The sequence below is a fragment of the Hemiscyllium ocellatum genome, chromosome 36 (genome assembly GCF_020745735.1).
Source record: "Hemiscyllium ocellatum isolate sHemOce1 chromosome 36, sHemOce1.pat.X.cur, whole genome shotgun sequence".
NCBI lineage: Eukaryota > Metazoa > Chordata > Chondrichthyes > Orectolobiformes > Hemiscylliidae > Hemiscyllium > Hemiscyllium ocellatum.
The window spans coordinates 40,143,836-40,162,793 of NC_083436.1; the positions used below are offsets into that span (position 1 = coordinate 40,143,836).

General features: G+C 42.1%; 1 protein-coding gene across 4 annotated transcripts in view; it reads left to right on the forward strand.

Annotated features, from left to right (window-relative positions):
- Nucleotides 1–511: 511 nt before the first annotated feature.
- Nucleotides 512–18,958, forward strand: part of pdlim5a (PDZ and LIM domain 5a) — a 270,252-nt gene continuing 251,805 nt past the window's right edge. For 2 of the 4 annotated variants that reach the window (XM_060851758.1, XM_060851759.1), the window contains exon 1: nucleotides 512–652. The gene's annotated coding sequence lies outside the window, so the exon portion shown is untranslated. The remainder of the gene's footprint in view (nucleotides 653–18,958) is intronic. The other 2 variants (XM_060851755.1, XM_060851757.1) reach the window with 2 other exon arrangements.

Consider the following 18,958-nt stretch of genomic DNA (forward strand, 5'->3'; position numbering starts at 1 on the left):
GGTTAAAATAGACCTGGTTCAGAATACCCCGCCCCCCCTCACTTGATCCAATCAATTGTAAAACAGCAAAGATCTAAAACAAAAATAGAAATTGCTGGGAAAAGTCAGCAGGTCTGGTTGTGTTAACGTTTGGAGTGCAGTCACTGGAACTGAACATTAACTCTGCTTTCTTCCCACAGATGGTGCCAGACCTGCTGAGTTTCTCCAGCACTTTCTGAAATTTGCAAAATTCTGCGCGTAGCGTTAGTAATGAAAAAGGGAGATTTTTTTTAAAAAGCCTCCTCAAATTAGCGTAAAGCAGTGAGATATTGGGACCTTTTGTCTCGCTGAATCGTAAGAAAACAGCAGCTGAACCATTTGGGTGTCTGTGAATTTTGCAAATAATGTTTTAAGTTAATGTGTAAGGAATTTCCGACAGGGGTGCGCTGACTTTTTATTCTGACAGCAAATTCCCTCCCCCTCCCTGGAGTTACGTCAGTGGGTGGGGAAGACAGAAGGGTGTGGAAATCCCCCTTTTCTCCTCCTCCTCCTCATCGCCCGCTGTAAATGCTAGCCATGGAGACGGAAGTAGAGAATTAAGGAGAAAAGCTTTACGGGGATAGAGATTGGTGGACAGCAGTGCCAGGTCGTGGAGACTGTGCATGAAGACGAGGTGAGAGGAGGGGAGGCTGTGAAATCGCTTTGCAGGTTGATTTTTGTTTTTGAATGGGGCGGCTTGTGACACATGCAAACTCCAGCAAATTGCAGCTGGAACCAACAAATAGAACCAAGGAATAGAAAGAGGGAGGAAAACGGGAGGGATGGCGGTGTCAGAGATTGGTCACTGAGGTAGAGAGGGAGAGAGAGACACACACACACACAGAGGCTGCTCTTATTCACGCCTCAGACCCTCCGAAAATCTACAGGCGTGAGTTTTTAATTTCGGACATCATTTAGTGTGTGTCAGTTCTGAAGCTGACTCATGGAAGGGAGAGTTTGCAGGAAGCGCTTCTGCAAGATGTACCTCAGTGTAAACTCTGTGCGGATCTGTATTTATGGGAGACTTGGGAATATATGCAGCCAGATTTTTCTTTTTAAGATAATACATGAAACAGTAGTTGTTTCTGGTTGGAGTCACTTGTAAAGCTCCCCTCCTCCAGTAGATCGTAGTTTGGAGTGCGGCAGTGTCTTTGATTGACAGGGCACTGTTGGCCAATCGGGGCGGGCCACTGATGTTGCCATTTCCCCTCTGGTCCAATCAATGGTGGGTAGGTGGGGCTTGTCTGTGAGGAGGCGGAGCCTCCGTGGTTGCTCTCCAGGAAGTGGCTTCAATGGGCTTGGTCACTATGAACTTACAGGGCAGGCTACCTGAGACTGGCTCACTAACCCCCTTCTGCTCAACCCTTTTTTTTCGAATCACCTGCTCAGAGATGTCCTGACACACCTCTGGATTTGAAACTGAAGCTTTCAGGCTCAGAGGTGGAAACATGACCACTGTGTCGCCATCGCCTTAAATGGTGTTTGGAGTAATGTTCTTGACGCATTGTTCAGAAGATGTTCCAGTGAAGTATTGATATATCTCAGCATCTGCTGAGGTCACCATCAAGGACACTTACACCTCTCCTGAGGTGTGGTTATGCTCAGACTAAACCACCACCAGTCATCTCTCTCTCTCTCTCTCTCTGTCTAATGAGATAGCAGTCCCATGGGACTGCTATGTTAAAAATCACATAACACTAGTCATGATTTGGAGATGCCGGTGTTGGACTGGGGTGTACAAAGTTAAAAATCACATAACACCAGGTTATAGTCCAACAGGTTTAATTGGAAGCGCACTAGCTTTCGGAATGCTGCTCCTTCCTCAGGTGATTGTGGAGGACACAATTCTAAGGTGCAGGACTTATAGCAAAAAATTTACAGTGTGATGTAACTGAAATTATACATTGAAAAATACCTTGATTGTCTGTTGAGTCTTTCATCTGTTCGAATACCATGATAGTTTCACTTCTTTCATGTGTAAATCACAAATTTTTTTTTAAAAGTTGCATTCTCAGGTTAGCTGTAACAATGGGTGATAGCTAGACAATATGTTGAAGGTTAAAAACAATGACTGCAGATGCTGGAAACCAGATTCTGGATTAGTGGTGCTGGAAGAGCACAGCAGTTCAGGCAGCATCCAAGGAGCAGCGAAATCAACATTTCGGGCAAAAGCCCTTCATCAGGAATAAAGGCAGTGAGCCTGAAGTGTGGAGAGATAAGCTACTTCTCCCCACCCCCACCCTCCTGTAGCTTATCTCTCCATGCTTCAGGCTCACTGCCTTTATTCCTGATGAAGGGCTTTTGCCCGAAATGTTGATTTCGCTGCTCCTTGGATGCTGCCTGAACTCCTGTGCTCTTCCAGCACCACTAATCCAGAATATGTTGAAGGTGTTAGTCCCCTGTGTTCTCTGTCTATGACCTGATGTTTAGATTGATTCTAATCTAAAAAGTGAGATAACAGAGTTTTACGTGAATTCGTGCAGTTCTTGAGCAAAGTACAATGTAACTTTGCAAATACAAATTCACCCCACAAAATATATGTGTGCATGTGGGTCTTTGTCTATGTGTCTGTCTGGGTTGGGGGTTGTGAGGGTGAGAGAGAGTGTATGTAGTGAGTGTAGAGTGTCTTAAGTCTATGAGGGGGTGCATGTGGGAGTGTGTGTGCATGTCTGGGGTGGGGGATTGTGAGAGAGTGTGTATATGTGTGTGCATGAGTGTAGAGTGGTCTAAGTCTCTGAGAGGATGCATGTGGGAGTGTGGGAGTGTGTGTGTGTGTCTGTAAAGGTGTGTGTGAGTGCGAGTGTCTGTGTATGTGTGTGTCGTGCAATGGTAGTCACCTGTAATGTGACATAACCCAAGGTCCTGGTTGAGGCCCTCCCTATGGGCACTGAACTTAACTATCAGCCTGCGCTCGGCCACTTTTCTCTGCTGCCTGTCCTGAAGTTCGCCTCGGAGGATGGTTACCCGAAGGTCCGAGGTCGAATGTCCTAGACCACTGAAGTGTTCCCCAACTGGGAGGGAACATTCCTGTCTGTTGATTTGTTGTGCGGTGCCCATTCATCCGTTGTCGTAATCTTTGCTCCGTTTCCCCAATATACCATGCCTCAGGGTATTCTTGCCTGCAATGTATAAGATAGACCGTGTTGGCTAAGTCACATGAGTACCTGCCACATACAAGGTGGGAGGTATCTCTACGTGTAATGGTGGTATCTAGGTCCACACTCTGACGTGAATGATTTATAAAAGTTATTTTATTATATAATTTATAAATTTATGATTAGAAATTATTTCTCTTAATTGTCTTTATACAATACTAGGTTGAGTATAGAAGTTGGGAGGTCATGTTGCAGCTGTACAGAACATTGGTTAGGCCACTTTTGGAATGCTGTATTCAATTTCGGTCTTCCTGCAATAGGAAAGATGTTCTGAAACTTGAAAGGGTTCAGAAAAGATTTACAGGGATTTTTCCAGTGTTGGAGGGTTTGAGCTCAAGGGAGAGGCTGAATAGGTGGGGACTATTTTCCCTGCAAGGTCAGCAACCTTTTATAGAGGTTTATAAAATCATGAGGGGCATGGATAGGATAAATAGATAATGTCTTTTCTCTGGAGTGGGAGAGTCCAGAACTAGAGGGTATAGGTTTAGGGTGAGAGGAGAAAGATTTAAAAGGGACTGAAGGAGCAACCTTTTCTCACAGAAGGCAGAGAATGATAGATTCTTGATGTCACGAGGAATTAAGGGCTACGGGGAGAATGCTGGTAAGTGGAGTTGAAATGCCCATCAGCCATGATTGAATGGCGGAGTGGACTCGATGGGCTGAATGGCCTATGCCTTATGGTCTTAAGGTGGTGTGTATATGGAATGAGCTGCCAGAGGAAGTGGTAGAGGCTGGTACAATTACAACATTTAAAAGGCATCTGGATGGATGTATTGTTAGGAAAAGTTTAGAGGGATATGAGCCAAATGCTGGCAAATGGGACTAGATTAATTTAGGACATCTGGTCAGCATGGATAGGTTGGACCAAAAGGTCTTTTTCCATTCTATGCATCTTGGTTACTCTGTTGAATTTGCCCAGTCAGAGCTGAACTGACCTTTGGTAGTGAATTCAACTAATACTGACTGACGGCAGAGCTATTGAATCAGATGGGAGATGAAATTCTCCTCTCTTTAGCTGCCTGATATCGGGCTTCTTCAGTTCAATGATCAGACATTGACGTTATTGTGCTGCAGGGAGGTCGATAGCACAGTCTGTCCTGACAGAAACGGATGTATGATTGTGCCCTGTTACTCATTGCTGTGAGCAAGTTCAGAGAGAACAGGAAGGGTGGAAATGAGTAGCTATCATTCAGAATGAAAATACGGAGAGTACTAGCCTTGAAACTGACACGGCAAGTTAGTATTTAGCCTGTGTAGACATGCAACTCACACCCTTCAAAGGTCCCTGGCAAATCTAAAGAACACTTGAACATTAACTAAATACTGTAGAGTCTGGCATCAGAAATGAAAATTGCAAAAACATGATGGGGGCCAGCATTTGTGAAGAGGGAGAAAATCTGAATGAACGTTTTAAGATTGGTGACCTTTCCTTCAGATTCCTTGTCTCGAGTGTGGATATTTGAATGAATTATGCACTCTGGAAAAAATGTGAAAGAGCACGTTTTCTTTTTAAGCAGACTGTGCTGGAAGGGGCTGGCAGTTTTGTTATATAACCTATCGGGTAGGTTATGTGGGTTACACATGTAATTTAACCCTGATAAATGTGAGGTGATGCACTTTGTAAGGAATAACGAGCCAAGGGAGTACTCAATAAATGGTAGGATACTAGGAAGCTCCGAGAGAAACAGAGGGATCTTGGGATGCTTTGTCCACTCATCCCTGAGGGTGGCAGAGCTGGTGAATAAGGTGGTTAAGAAGGCATACGGGACACTTGCATTTATCAATCATGGCATATGTTATAAGAGCTGGGAGGTCACATTGGAGCTACAGGTCTTTGGTTAGGCCACAGTGAGAGTTCTGTATGCAGTTCCCATACCCATACTATAGGAAGGAAGTGATTACACTGGAGGGGATGCAGAGGTGACTTACCAGGATGTTGCCTGGGATGGAGCATCTTGACTATGAAGAGAAACTGGATAAGCTCAGGTTGTTTTCTTGGGAGCATGGAGTGTTGAGGGGAGATCTGATAGAGCTGTAAAACATTGAGGGGCATGGACAGCGTGGATAGAAAAAAGCTGTTTCCCTTAGTCAAAGGGTCAAGCGCAAGGGAGCACATTTGTAAAGAGAAGGTCAGGAGGTTTAGAGGGAATTTGAGAAAAAAATCTTTTCGCCAGAGGACGGTGGGGGTCTGAAATGTACTGCTTGGAAGGCTGGTTGAGTCAGGAAACCTCACAACCTTGAACGAGCACTTGAAATGTCATAACGTTCAAGGCAATGGGTCTAGTGTGGGAAAGTGGAATGAGTGTAGATAGTAGTGCATTTTTTGGCAATACTTACTCAATGGGTCAAATGGCCTGTCTGTATCGTATGATTCTATGAAATGAATTTCTATGAAATAAATATTCAATATTATGCAAATTATTGAGGTTTGGACAATAGTAACCTGGCTGGTGACCATGTCTCTTCTGCATTCCTTACACTCAAAGTAAATCTGGGAGTCGTCAGCAGTGAGAAGACAAAGGAGTACAGTCACTTTTGTATTATCCTGTATACTATCCACCAGCATCTCTGGCAATCAGAATTTCTGAAGGCTCAATTTAGTTTTTGGAAAACTTGTCACTTTCAGTGTTCTGATAATGCTTTCTTTTGTAGACAGTTTATAATGACTGGGGGTGGCTTTAAATTTAAATTGTTAGATTAGTTTGATGATTATGTCTGAATAAAGGTATACTGCTCTGAACAATTTGTTTCTTAAAATGACAACTCAAAATTTCTATTATTTTCTATTGTAATGGTGTGGTTTACTCTAATGCCCTGCTGTCCAGGGGCCCTTGACTGTCCAGATGCTTCCCTGTTATCTTCACCCCAACCTTATCCTGTTTCCATAGTAAAGTAACTCCCTGTCTAGGAGTTCTTGATTAATGGCAAAGCCCATTCTCTGAGCACACTAGCTGATATAGATTTTGCTATACATAGAATTGTATATAATATGGACTGAGACTATTTGGCCCAACCACTCAGTCTATGCTGGGATTCTGCTTGAGGAACTTCGTCTCATCCTATTTGAATCAGCATAACTTCTATTCTTCCTTCCTTATGTACGTATGTAGCTTCCCTTAAATGCATCTACACTTAAACCTTTGACTTTTCAGCAATGCTTTTGTCTTGCACTCATCTGGACAGAAATGCAAGAAAAACCAACTTTAGAAAAGGAACAATTAGACAGCATAAGAAGTGTGACAATGCTATGACCAATCAGAATTGACTTGCCTTGAATTTAATCAGTTAATTAAAATTCCTGATACATTTCTATGTCAAACAAAGTCCATAGAATCATGCAGCCCTTTATTCAGGTTTTGTCTCACTTCTCTATTTTATGACTATATTGATAGACAATGTCAATGTGTTTGGTTTTCATAATTTCCAGCACAGATGCAGGCCATTGGGTTGGTATTGATACTTCACGCTGGTGTTCCTTCTCGGTGATGTAACTGAGTGCCTGCAACCTCTTCAATAATCTGTGTACAGCAATCAGCATTGGCAAGAAAAAGGAAAATCGCAGGGATAAGGAAATTAAGGGGAGTAGAATCTCCAGCTACCCCTGTTCATTTCACCTGATCAGTATCACCTTCTTTTCCTTCCTCCCTCCCAGTTAAACCCAGCATGGAGAATGATCAGGAGGGCACAGTGAAAGAGTGATTTGTTTTTGAAAGTGAGTTAGAGGGGGTCAGGTGGTGAGGCCAATGTGGAGGGAATTGGATAGACAATCCCAGAGGGCAGACATTAAGTCTGTTGTGCACCACAAATGGAGCAGCAGGATCACTGGGGAAGTTGTTTGATGTTGAGTCAGTGATGGGGAAAGTAGAGAGATTGAAGTTTGGAGGTGAGCATGAAGGGTTGGGTAGGGTTGGGTTGGGCCGGGCTGGGCCAGGCTATTGCAGAGCAAGAATGTGAACTTTGGAATGAGCATGTTGAGGCAGGAGGAGTTGGCGGAGCTCAGTGCAAACTTTCAATGTCTAAATAGATTCTTGTTCTTTTTAAAAAAAAAAGTTGGAACCTTGGAATTATTGGCTCCTTCTCTGCTCTTTGACCTTTTGTGTCATACCAGAATCCTGAAATGTGTACCTGTTTATTTGTGGCTATCAGATTGTTTAGAATACTTTTTCAGAAAGTTTACAATTGATATAAGATCTTTCTGAAGTTGCATTTTTTTGCAATGTAGTTTCTGTTCAGATTTGCTGACTTTCCTTTTGTGTTCATTATTTTTCATTCTGTCAATTTTGTTTTGAATCTCTGAAAAAAAGAGACATAATGTTGAAGTTTTCCATTTTGCACTCATCAGGGCAAATGCAAGAATGCTAATTTACAAATGATTCCAACAGTTTATACTACAGGAGGTTGGTAGGTTGACTGACTGACTTCCTGAAGCAAGAGGGAACTTTTGTGTTTGCTCTATTGGACCCCTTCAGAATCTTAATAATTCTTTGTTTAATAAGTACAATTGGACTGAACAGACTGCAGTAACTCATTGCATGGAAGCTGAGTAGAGGTCACATATATATTCACAAATATGAAATGAGAGTGGGAGTGAGGCCCTGTTAAAGGCTTAAATCCTTGTTTTTGACTAAAACAGCAGAGAAAGTAGTTGTTTGGCCCATCATACTATGCTAGCTCTTTGATAGAGCTGTCATGTTAGACCCACTGTCTTGCTGTATTCTAAAGGCTGTGCAAATGTTACCATTTTCAATTAATTTGTCAATTCTTTCTTGAAAGTCAGCGTGGAATATACTTCAAGCACCGATAACGCTGTAGAAACTCAGCACATCTGACAGCACCTGTGGAGAGAGGAACAGTTAACGTTTGGCATATAGTCTTGGAAAATGTCTTTTTCTCTTCTTTTATTTTGGTAGAGGTAGAAGAGAGGTGAAGGGAACCAGATGGTGTAGAGACCCATATTAAAGACAACGGGGTTGTTAATGATGAAGGAAGAGAAACGGTGATGCAAAATGTTTGTAGATAATGGTGTGACAGGGAGAGAAAGCCCTCTCTATTAAGTGCAAAGTAAACAAAACACATACACAGCAAAGCTGATTGAGTTGGAGCTGGTGTGGGTATGGGGAGAGAATCTCAGAAAATGAGGAATGGGACATCTCACATTCTGTTGTTGAAGCTATTGAATTTGATGCTGAGATCTTGAGGTTGTAAAGTGGAAAATGAGATCCTTGAGCATGCCTCGGATCTTCTTTCAATATCCTTTCAGGTAACGCATTCCAGTTTGTACACTTCTTTGTTTATTTAAAACAAAGTCTTCTCTCTTCTGTTTAAAAAAAATCTATAAAGAGGAACAGACCTTTCGGCCCTATTTTTCTACGCCAGTGTTTACATTCTAAGAGCATTGTGCTTTACAAGCTTTCCCTTATCCCTTTATCATTTTTCCAATCAACATATTCTTCAATTTGTTTTCTCCATCTTGCTTATTTAACCTGACCTTTTAATATTTGTTGACTATTTCATATGGTTCCACGTTCTCACCACTTTCTTTCACCAGTGATTTTGTTACAATCTAAAACAACGAACCTCTGACTCTGGTGATTTGAAACACACAAGCAGAATTTGCTGGAGAAGTCAGCAGGATTGGCAGCATCTTCAAACCTTTCTGAAGAAGGGTTACTGAACTCAAAGCAGTAAATCTGCCTTCTCTTGACACACCCTACCAGATCTGAGATTTTCTCCAGCAATTTTGTGTTTTTTGTATCTGTTGAAATCTGTCTCTCCAGGTACCAATCCTCGTATCAGTTGGAGCAATTTCTGCCTTCAACTAGTTTTCAAACATGAACTCATCCCAGAGTTGGTTCGCATCAATTGTATTAAGCCAAAACTGTGACCATAAAATTGTGATCGAAATGGGAATTTTTATTGAATTTCACCAATGTTCAAAGTAAATTGTGGGTATTTCACCATGATATACTAAAGTGAATGTGTGTGTGGACATTAGTTTGTCAAACATAACTCAGTGTAACACTATTCCCCTAAATTAAAAGGTTGTGGGTTCAAGTCCCACTCTACAGACATGATTCAGAAATCTCAGTTGACACTCCCAATGCAGTACTGAAGGAGAGTTTCACGGTTTAAGATTCTGTCTTAAGCTTGTGAATATCCTGATGAGCATATCAATGCAAAGGAGCACAACATTAAATAGTATATGGAAACATAGTGTTAATTGGTTGGCAGCTGCACTCTGGTACGAACATTGACATGACAAATGCACCAGCTAGATGATGATTGGCAGATCATTGCCAAGCTTTGTTCCAGTTTTAACCAGACTGGTTGACTCTGGTCAAAGCATTGCCCTATAGCTCTGGCAACAGCCTCATAAGTCTTTTCTGAACCCTTTCAAGTTTCACAACATCCTCCCTGTAGCAGGGAGACCAGAATTGCACACAATATTCCAAAAGCGGCCTAACCAATTGACCATTCCAGAGCACTTCTATATTCTAAACCTGAGGTCATCAACGACTCTCATATCATAACCCTTATCATGTGTATTTACCCATTATTCATTTGGTTGCTTACTACATTGACTCCCAGTCTAACAAAGTCTTGATTTTAATATTGTCCCTGTTCTTTTCAAATACTTTCATGGATTTCTGCAATCCTCTGTGATTTCTCAGATTCTGGCCTCTAAAATGTCCCTAATTTTGACTCTATAACTGATAACTGCACTTTTGGCTGATTCAAGTCTGTTATGAATCTCACAACACCAGGTTATAGTCCAACAGATTCATTTGGAAGTACAAGTTTTCTGAGCTATGCTCTTTTGTCAGGTAGCTGGCTCAAAGGAACAGCGCTCTGAAAGCTTGTACTTCCAAATAAACCTGTTGGACTATAACCTGGTGTTGTGATTTTTAACTTTGTCCACCCCAGTCCAACACCAGCATCTCCACATTACAACCGTAATGTCACATCATGTCTCACACTTCATATGCCTTTAAGAAACAATGGTGATAATGGATGGCATGATGGCTCAGTGGTTAGCACTGCTGTTTCACAGCACCAGGGACCTGGGTTCGATTCTAGTTTCAGGCGACTATCTGAGTGGAGTTTGCACATTCTCCCCGTGTCTGCTCCGGTTTCCTCCCACGATCCAAAGCTGTGCAGGTTAGGTGGATTGGCCATGCCTAAATTGCCCATAGTGTTCAGGGATGTGTAGGTTAGGTGCATTAGACAGGGATAAATATAGAATAATAGGTTAGGGAGAGAAGTGTAGGTGGGTAACTTTTCAGAGATTAGATGTGGATTTGTTGGGCCAAATAGCCTGTTTCCACATTGTAGGGGTTCTCCAATATCATGAGGATGTGTTGTAGCATGTGATCTGAGAGTATAAAGATCTCCACCTTGTCGAGCATTACTTGAAGCATAACACTCTATTGTTGTAAACTCATAACTTTTGTGCCTGTGGAATGTAATGTTTTTTGTACATGATAGTTATTCATGCAAATGTCTGTTGGATTCTTCAATACCAAGGTATCCAAGCAAAATCTTTTTTTAATGTGACAGGAACATTACCACATCAGGTAAAACACCCTGCCTGAGGCAAATGTTTTCCTTCATTTCTTTGCCTCTCTCCATTATTCCTCCTTCTGAGATGCCTCATATAACCTATCTATTAGACCCTGCATTTGACCCTCGGTTATCTCCATATCAGGCTTGTAACTTGTTTTATAATGCTTTTGTGAAGCTCCTTGAGACATTTTGAGTTATCTTAAAGGACCTATGTAAATAAAAGTTGTTGTTATTCAGGAAACACTTCATTGCTATAAAATGAGTTGGGATGTTGTGAAGGGCATTGCATAGAAATACAAGTTTTGTTTTTCAATTCTCACAAGTCTGGTTCAAAATGGAACAATTTCATTTTCTGCTGTGCTTTGCCACCTCTGTGTTATGTCACATGGCTAATATACCATATGTGTTATACATGTGGGCTGATGATATAAAGGTCTTGATCTCTATCTTACTGGGGCCATTTGTAACATGGCGCACACAAGGAAGTATGCTACAGTTTTCTCAATGTCAGCTCGGACGTGGTCATGTCTGTGACTTGTAATGCATGTCGTTCTGCTGTAATGTGGGCTTTGTCGACACGAGTTCGCTTTGATGCGCTTGACGAATTGAGGACCCTGTTTCTAAAGTGCTAACTTTTAAAATGTGTGTTGGCTGTAACACGATTACATCGCCAACACTTTAACCACTGTTTCTAAGGCGTGATTTTTCTATAATGTGGGGTTGCACAAGACCCATAACGTTATGGAAGAACCAACTATAATTATGTAGCTAGGAACTGTAACAAATATCAGTACGATGTGATTCATGTCCAGTTCTTGTGTTACGCTAACTAACTAAACAATTTCATGAGGTACAAATACCCTGCTAAAAGTAAGACTGTAAGATGTTGGGCATTTTGAAAAACTTGAAGATAGACAAGTCCCCCAGGCCTGACGGGATATATCCTAGGATTATGTGGGAAGCAAGAGAGGAAATTGCAGAGCCATTGGCAATGATCTTTTCGTCTTCACTGTCAACAGGGGTGGTACCAGGGGACTGGAGAGTGGCAAATGTTGTGCCCCGTTCAAAAAAGGGAATAGGGATAACCCCGGGAATTACAGGCCAGTTAGTCTTACTTCGGTGGTAGGCAACGTATTGGAAAGGGTACTGAGGGATAGGATTTATGAATATCTGGAAGGACACTGCTTGATTAGAGACAGCCAGCACGGATTTGTGAGGAGTAGGTCTTGCCTTACAAGTCTTATTGAATTCTTTGAGGAGGTGATCAAGCATGTGGATGAGGGTAGAGCAGTGGATGTAGTGTACTTGGATTTTAGTAAGGCATTTGATAAGGTTCCCTATGGTAGGCTTATGCGGAAAGTCAGGAGGCATGGGATAGTGGGAAATTTGGCCAGTTGGATAGAGAACTGGCTAACTGATCGAAGTGACAAAGTGGTGGTAGATGGTAAATATTCAGCCTGGAGCCCAGTTACAAGTGGAGTTCCGCAGGGATCAGTTCTGGGTCCTCTGCTGTTTGTAATTTTTATTAATGACTTGGAAGGGAGAGTCGAAGGGTGGTTCAGTAAATTTGCAGACGATACGAAGATAGGTGGAGTTGTGGATAGTGAGGAGGGCTGTTGTCAGCTGCAAAGGGACTTCGATATGATGTAGAGCTGGGCTGAGGAGTGGCAGATGGAATTCAACCCTGTCAAGTGTGAGGTTGTCCATTTTGGAAGGACAAATAAGAATGCAGAATACAGGGTTAACGGTAGGGTTCTTAGTAAGGTGGAGGAGCAGAGGGATCTTGGGGTCTATGTTCATAGCTCTTTGAAAGTTGCCACTCAGGTGGATAGAGCTTGTAAGAAGGCCTATGGTGTATTAGGGTTCATTAACAGAGGGATTGAATTCAAGAGTCGTGAGGTGATGTTGCAGCTGTACAGGACCTTGGTAAGGCCACATTTGGAGTACTGTGTGCAGTTCTGGTTGCCTCACTTTAGGAAAGATGTGGAAGCTTTGGAGAGGGTGCAGAGGAGATTTACCAGGCTATTGCCTGGAATGGAGAATAGGTCGTACGAGGATAGGTTGAGTGTGCTAGGCCTTTTCTCATTGGAACGGCGAAGGATGAGGGGTGACTTGATAGAGGTTTATAAGATGATCAGGGGAATAGATAGAGTAGACAGTCAGAGACTTTTTTTCCCTGGGTACAACAAAGTGTTACAAGGGGACATAAATTTAAGGTGAAGGGTGGAAGGTATGGGGGGATGTCAGGGTAGGTTCTTTACCCAGAGAATGGTGGGGGCATGGAATGCGCTGCCTGTGGGAGTGGCAGAGTCAGAATCATTGGCGACTTTAAGCAGCAATTGGATAGGTACATGGATAGGTGCTTAAGCTAGGACAAATGTTCGGCACAACATCGTGGGCCGAAGGGCCTGTTCTGTGCTGTATTGTTCCATGTTCTATGTTCTATGTCGGAGCAGAAGCTGCCCATTCGGCCCGTAAGTCTGTACTGCCGTTAAAAGAGATCATGGCTGATCTGATAATCCTTCTTTCATGCCTTCCCCATAACCTTTGAATCTTTTACTGATTAAACATTCGTGTATCTCAGCCTTCAATGTAGTTAATGACCCAAAAGCTGCAATAGCTCTCTGTGGTAAACAGTTCCTGACCCTTTTTGGTTCGATTTCATTGGCAAGTGTACTCAAGTCCAAAAATACAGGAGCACAGTGAAAAGTATATAATGTTGCCACACAAGGCACCATTTTAGGCACAAAATCTTAAGAAGAAATTTCTCATCATCTCTATCCCTTATTCGGAGATTATGCCCCTGGTCCTAGACACACTCACAAGGGAAAATGCTCTTTCTAACATCTACCCTGTTGAGTTATTTAGGAATCTTGCATGTTTCAGTAAGGTAATCTCTCATTCTTCCAAATTCCAATGAGTACAGTCCCAATGTGCTCAACTTCTCCATATGATACCATCCCTCAGTATCCAGTATCAACCAAGTATACCTTTTCTAGAATGCAGCTCATGACAGTATATCTTTCCTTAGATAAGGGGTTTGAAGCTATTCACAGTATTCCAGCTGTGATTTGACTAGTTTTAGAAAGGCCTCCTTTTTTTTATACTCCAGTCCCTTTGAAATAAAAGCCAATATTCTATAGTCTTCCCTATTACCTGGTAAACTTAGAACATAGAACAGTACAGCACAGAACAGGCCCTTCAGCCCATGATGTTGTGCCGACCACTGATCCTCATCTATGCACCCTCAAATTTCTGTGACCATATGCATGTCCAGGATTCTCTTAAATGTCCCCAATGAGCTTGCTTCCACAACTGCTGCTGGCAACGCATTCCATGCTCTCACAACTCTCTGTGTAGAGAACCCGCCTCTGACATCCTCTCTATACTTTCCTCCAACCAGCTTAAAACTATGACCCCGCGTGTTAGTCATTTCTGCCCTGGGAAATAGTCTCTGGCTATCGACTCTATCTATGCCTCTCATTATCTTGTATACCTCAATTAGGTCCCTTTATCTCCAATGAAAACAGTCCGAGCTCAGTCAACCTCTCCTCATAAGATAAGCCCTCCAGTCCAGGCAGCATCTTGGTAAACCTCCTCTGAACCCTCTCCAAAACATCCACATCTTTCTTATAATAGGGCGACCAGAACTGGATGCAGTATTCCAAGTGCAGTCTAACCAAAGTTTTATAGAGCTGCAACAAAATCTCACGACTCTTAAACTCAATACCCCTGTTAATGAAAGCCAAAACACCATATGCTTTCTTAACAACCATGTCCACTTGGGTGGCCATTTTAAGGGATCTATGTACCTGCACCCCAAGATCCCTCTGTTCCTCCACACTGCCAAGAATCCTATCCTTAATCCTGTACTCAGCTTTCAAATTCAACCTTCCAAAATGCATCACCTCGCATTTATCCAAGTTGAACTTGTATATTTGTTTTTAGTTATTGATGGACAAGGATGCCCAAATCTCTCTGTGTTGTAACTTTCTGCAGCCTTTCTCCATTTAAATAATATTCAGGTCTTCAATTCTTCCTGCCAAAGTGTATATTCTCACATTTTCCCACATTATCTTCTACCTGTCAGGAATATTACCCACTCTTCTGTCTATATCACTGCCAACTCTTTATGTCAAGCTCATCTATTTTTATATCACCCACAAGCAGTCCACTCACTTTCCTCATCCAAGTCATTAATGTATAATGCATTGTAAATCATTGTGGCCCAGCACTGATCCTTGTGGCGCACCACTGATTACAGATTACCATCCTGAAAATGCCCCACTTATCTCAACTCTTTGCCTTCTATTAGTTTGATGTTCTTTTATTTCTCCATGCAAATATATTCTCTGCAACGCCATGACCTCATAGCTAATTAAATAGCCAAATGAGTGGAATCTTATCAAATGTCTCCTGAAAATCCAATTAAATTACATCCACTGTTTCCCCTTTATCTATGCTGCTGGTTCCTGTCATAAAGAGTTTGAATAGATCTGTCCGTCGTAAGTTCTCCTTCATGATGCCATTTCTGACTCCATTTAATCAGAGCATTTCTAATTGCTCTGGTAACAGTGGTGACCCTTTATAAAGGAGTGACTCCCAGACCCACAGATACCACGGTTATCCCATCACTCTGAGCCTTTGTGCACCTTGAAAGTGTCATCATGTTGGTTCTTCTGCAGCAGGAATTGAAATTAATAAATGCCATACCCATAGCTCCAGGACTGTACATCTGCAAGAGGATTAATAGTGTAAGCTGTGTAAGATGAAAGCGACTCAGCTGGAACAACTAAGTGCAGTTCTGACCCGCAGCAAATAAACAAAGATGCATATGGACAGCACCTTTTGTTTTAATACGTATTAACTAACTGGTCTATTAATCGCTCGGGGCTGAAGAAAGCATGTTGCACAAAGAGAATTGAAGAATGCAGCACTGGCTGGACATCATTGTACGTAGATGGAAGTGGAAAGGACCTTCGCAAAGCAGATGAAACTAACTGCTGGCCTTGCCTAGTTGAAAAATCATTAGAATTCTCTACATCCCATACCACCCAGATCTAAATTCAATATCTCAGCCCCTGGCAGCCTGTAGGTTAGGATATTGTGTACTTGAGTTTCATCCAATCAGCTAATGTTCTCAAATGCAAGATGATACATATATAAATTGTTCAGAGACTTGTATTAAATGCAGCTGTCAGTACCAAAGCAATATTTCCTCAGTCCGGGTCATATCAGTTGGAACATAAAGTCTTGAGCAGTTTCTGTAGCTCTTTCATGAGCAGTTCTCAATTCATATAAAATCACTCAAAATTACTGTAGCTGCTCGACATTGCTGCTTGGTTTTCTAGTCTATCTGAATGCTTTGCTTTTCAAATTGATACCACCATGATCAAAGGGCGTAGAGTCATAGCATCATAGAGCCCGAAGACAGATCCTTCGGTCCAACCAGTCCGTAATCCCAAATTAAAGTAGTCCCACCTGCCTGCTCCTTGCCCATATCCCTCCAAACCTACCATGATGGAGCAACCTGTAGAATGTGCTCCAAACCAGCTTAACTCTGAACGTAATTTTTGGAACAGTGCTGCGTTTTAAATTGATTGTCAATGTGTTGTTTTTTAATCGCTGTTAGGTTAGTTAGTTTAGGATGAAAGCAATTAAAAGCAAATTTGCTTCCACCGTTGGATTGTACAGCAATCTGAACAGGTTTGGACTGTTATGTTTGAGGTCCACCTGCCCATTATATTTTCCAGAGAGTAAATAATCTGTTTTTAAAGAACAAAATGTTGCACCCTATACCCATAACCTGCCATGGTTATCATGGCTAACCCACCTAGCCTGCACATCCCTGGACACCAAAGGCAAGTTAGCATGGCCAGTCCACCTAACCTGGTCCATCATTGGACTGCGGGAGGAAACCGGATCCCCCGGATGAAACCCATGCAGACACTGGGAGAACGTTCAAACTCCACACAGTCACCCAAGGTGAGAAAGGAACCTGGGTCTCTGGTGCTGTGAGGCAGCAGTGCTAACCATTAATTATATTCTTAAAGTGCTATTATATTTCCTTGGTGTTACAATTAACAATGGATTTGGCAATATTTGATGTTGAAATGGATCTGATAATAGTGCAGGCTTAGTCGTTCCACCTCAATAATTGTATCTTGCAGTAAGTGCTGCAGTACGAGAAGCTCTTTTATACGCTCATGGGTTCTGGGCATGACTGGCTGGCCAGCATTTATTATAGAGTCGTAGAGTCATATAGTGCAGAAACAGACCCTTCGGTCCAACCGGTCCATGCCAGCCATAATCCCAAACTAACCCAGTCCCACTTGTCTGCCCTTGACCTATGTCCCTCCATACATTTTTCATTCATGTACTTATCACAATATTTTTTAAATGTTGTAACTGTACCCGCATCCAGGTATTATTGCCCAGGGGATGTGTGGGTAATGCTGCATTATATAAGTTGTGACATGCAAAAGCACTTGTTGGTCTATACTGGAACTAAAGTGCCTTCGTGTAGTGCCAGATAAGAGCTCTGGTAAATTTGTTTGTCTGAAAACTTCAGGACTTACTTTTGCAACCTGCATATTGTCAGATGAAGAAATGGTTTGTTTTGGTGTGGGGTCATTGTGTTGCATACTCAAAATAATCATTTGAGTAATAGTTTGGAAGTCTGACATTTGAAATATAGTTTGAAATATTTGAAAACCTGTATCTGTACAAATGCTGAAGTCACCTTAGTAAAGGAAAACTGGATCAAAGCAGCCTTACGTTGGTGAGTTGGCCCTCATAAAAACAGGCGTATGGGTTGTGTGTGATTATCAGTACTCCATATTTTGAAAAGACCCCTTTTTAATGTAAGGGTGGTACTAGAACTCAGGTTATACCTATGAGGAAAGATTGAGCAGGCAGAGGGTGTTTTTCTCTGGTATTGGATAACCTAACTGACATCTTTAAAGTTGGGAAAAGGCAGATTCCTGATGAAGGGCTCTGGCCCGAAACGTCGAATTTCCTGTTCCTTGGATGCTGCCTGACCTGCTGTGCTTTAACCAGCAACACATTTTCAGCTCTGATCTCCAGCATCTGCAGACCTCACTTTTTACTAAAAGGTTTGATAAGGTCAAGAAAATGTTCCAGTTTGCTGGAGTCCATGTCTAGGTGCCATAAGTATAAGATTGTCACTGATAAATCCAGTGAGGAATGAGTAATTAGAATGAGGAGGTTAATACAATATGGAATTGTTAAAGTGCATATTGTGGATATTTCTGAAGGGAAGCTGGATGAGCTCGAAGAGAGAAAAGAGTCTGCGTATGTACTGACAATGTGAGATGAAATGCAGAGGGAAGAGGCTGTTGTGGATGATGAATATCAGCATGAACTAGTTGGGCTGAATAGCCTGTTGCTGTGCTTCAAATCTTACCTAATTTGATGTTTGCTATGCACTGCTTACCCCAATGATCTGCAAACTTTACTCTTGTGCAGTGTAGAAATCAACACCAACTGGTAGCTTGACTAATATTCTTTACTCAACATCCTGTCGAAGAGGGTTTGCCAGTCATTTTCCTCCAAGCATCTGGGATGTTTAAACAGCCACTAACAGGTACTTTATGGAGAGTCTATGATTGTGAATTGAGATGCATAACTTTCCAATGAGATACAAAGTTGAGACTCAACCTGTTTGTGAGTGGAAGTGAAAGAGCACATAATGCTTGGTCCGAAGAGAAACCTCTCTTCTACTATGATGTCTTAGTTGAGATTTAACTCTGCCAATAATAAAACAGATGGTCTGGTTATTATTAGAGTTAGAATCCCTACAATGTGGAAACAGGCCCTTCAGCCTAACAAGTCCACACCGACCCTCCGAAGTGTAACCCATCCAGACCCATTCCCCGACCCTATATTTATGCTTGACTAATAACATACACTACGGGCAATTTAGCATGGCTAATTCACCCTAACCCGCACATCGTTGGACTGTGGGAGGAAACTGGAGCGCCAGGAGGAAATCCACGCACACACGGGGAGAATGTGCAAACTCCACACGGACGGTCGGCCGAGGCTGGAATCAAACCCGGGTCCCTGCCCCTATCACATTATCATATGCTTTTGTCAGCAGGAAAAAGTCATGTTTTGTTGAAATTTCTTTTTCCTCATACTCATTTTGCAAGAATATCAATGTAAAAGGAAACAATATTTTATATTGTATGAGAGGAGAG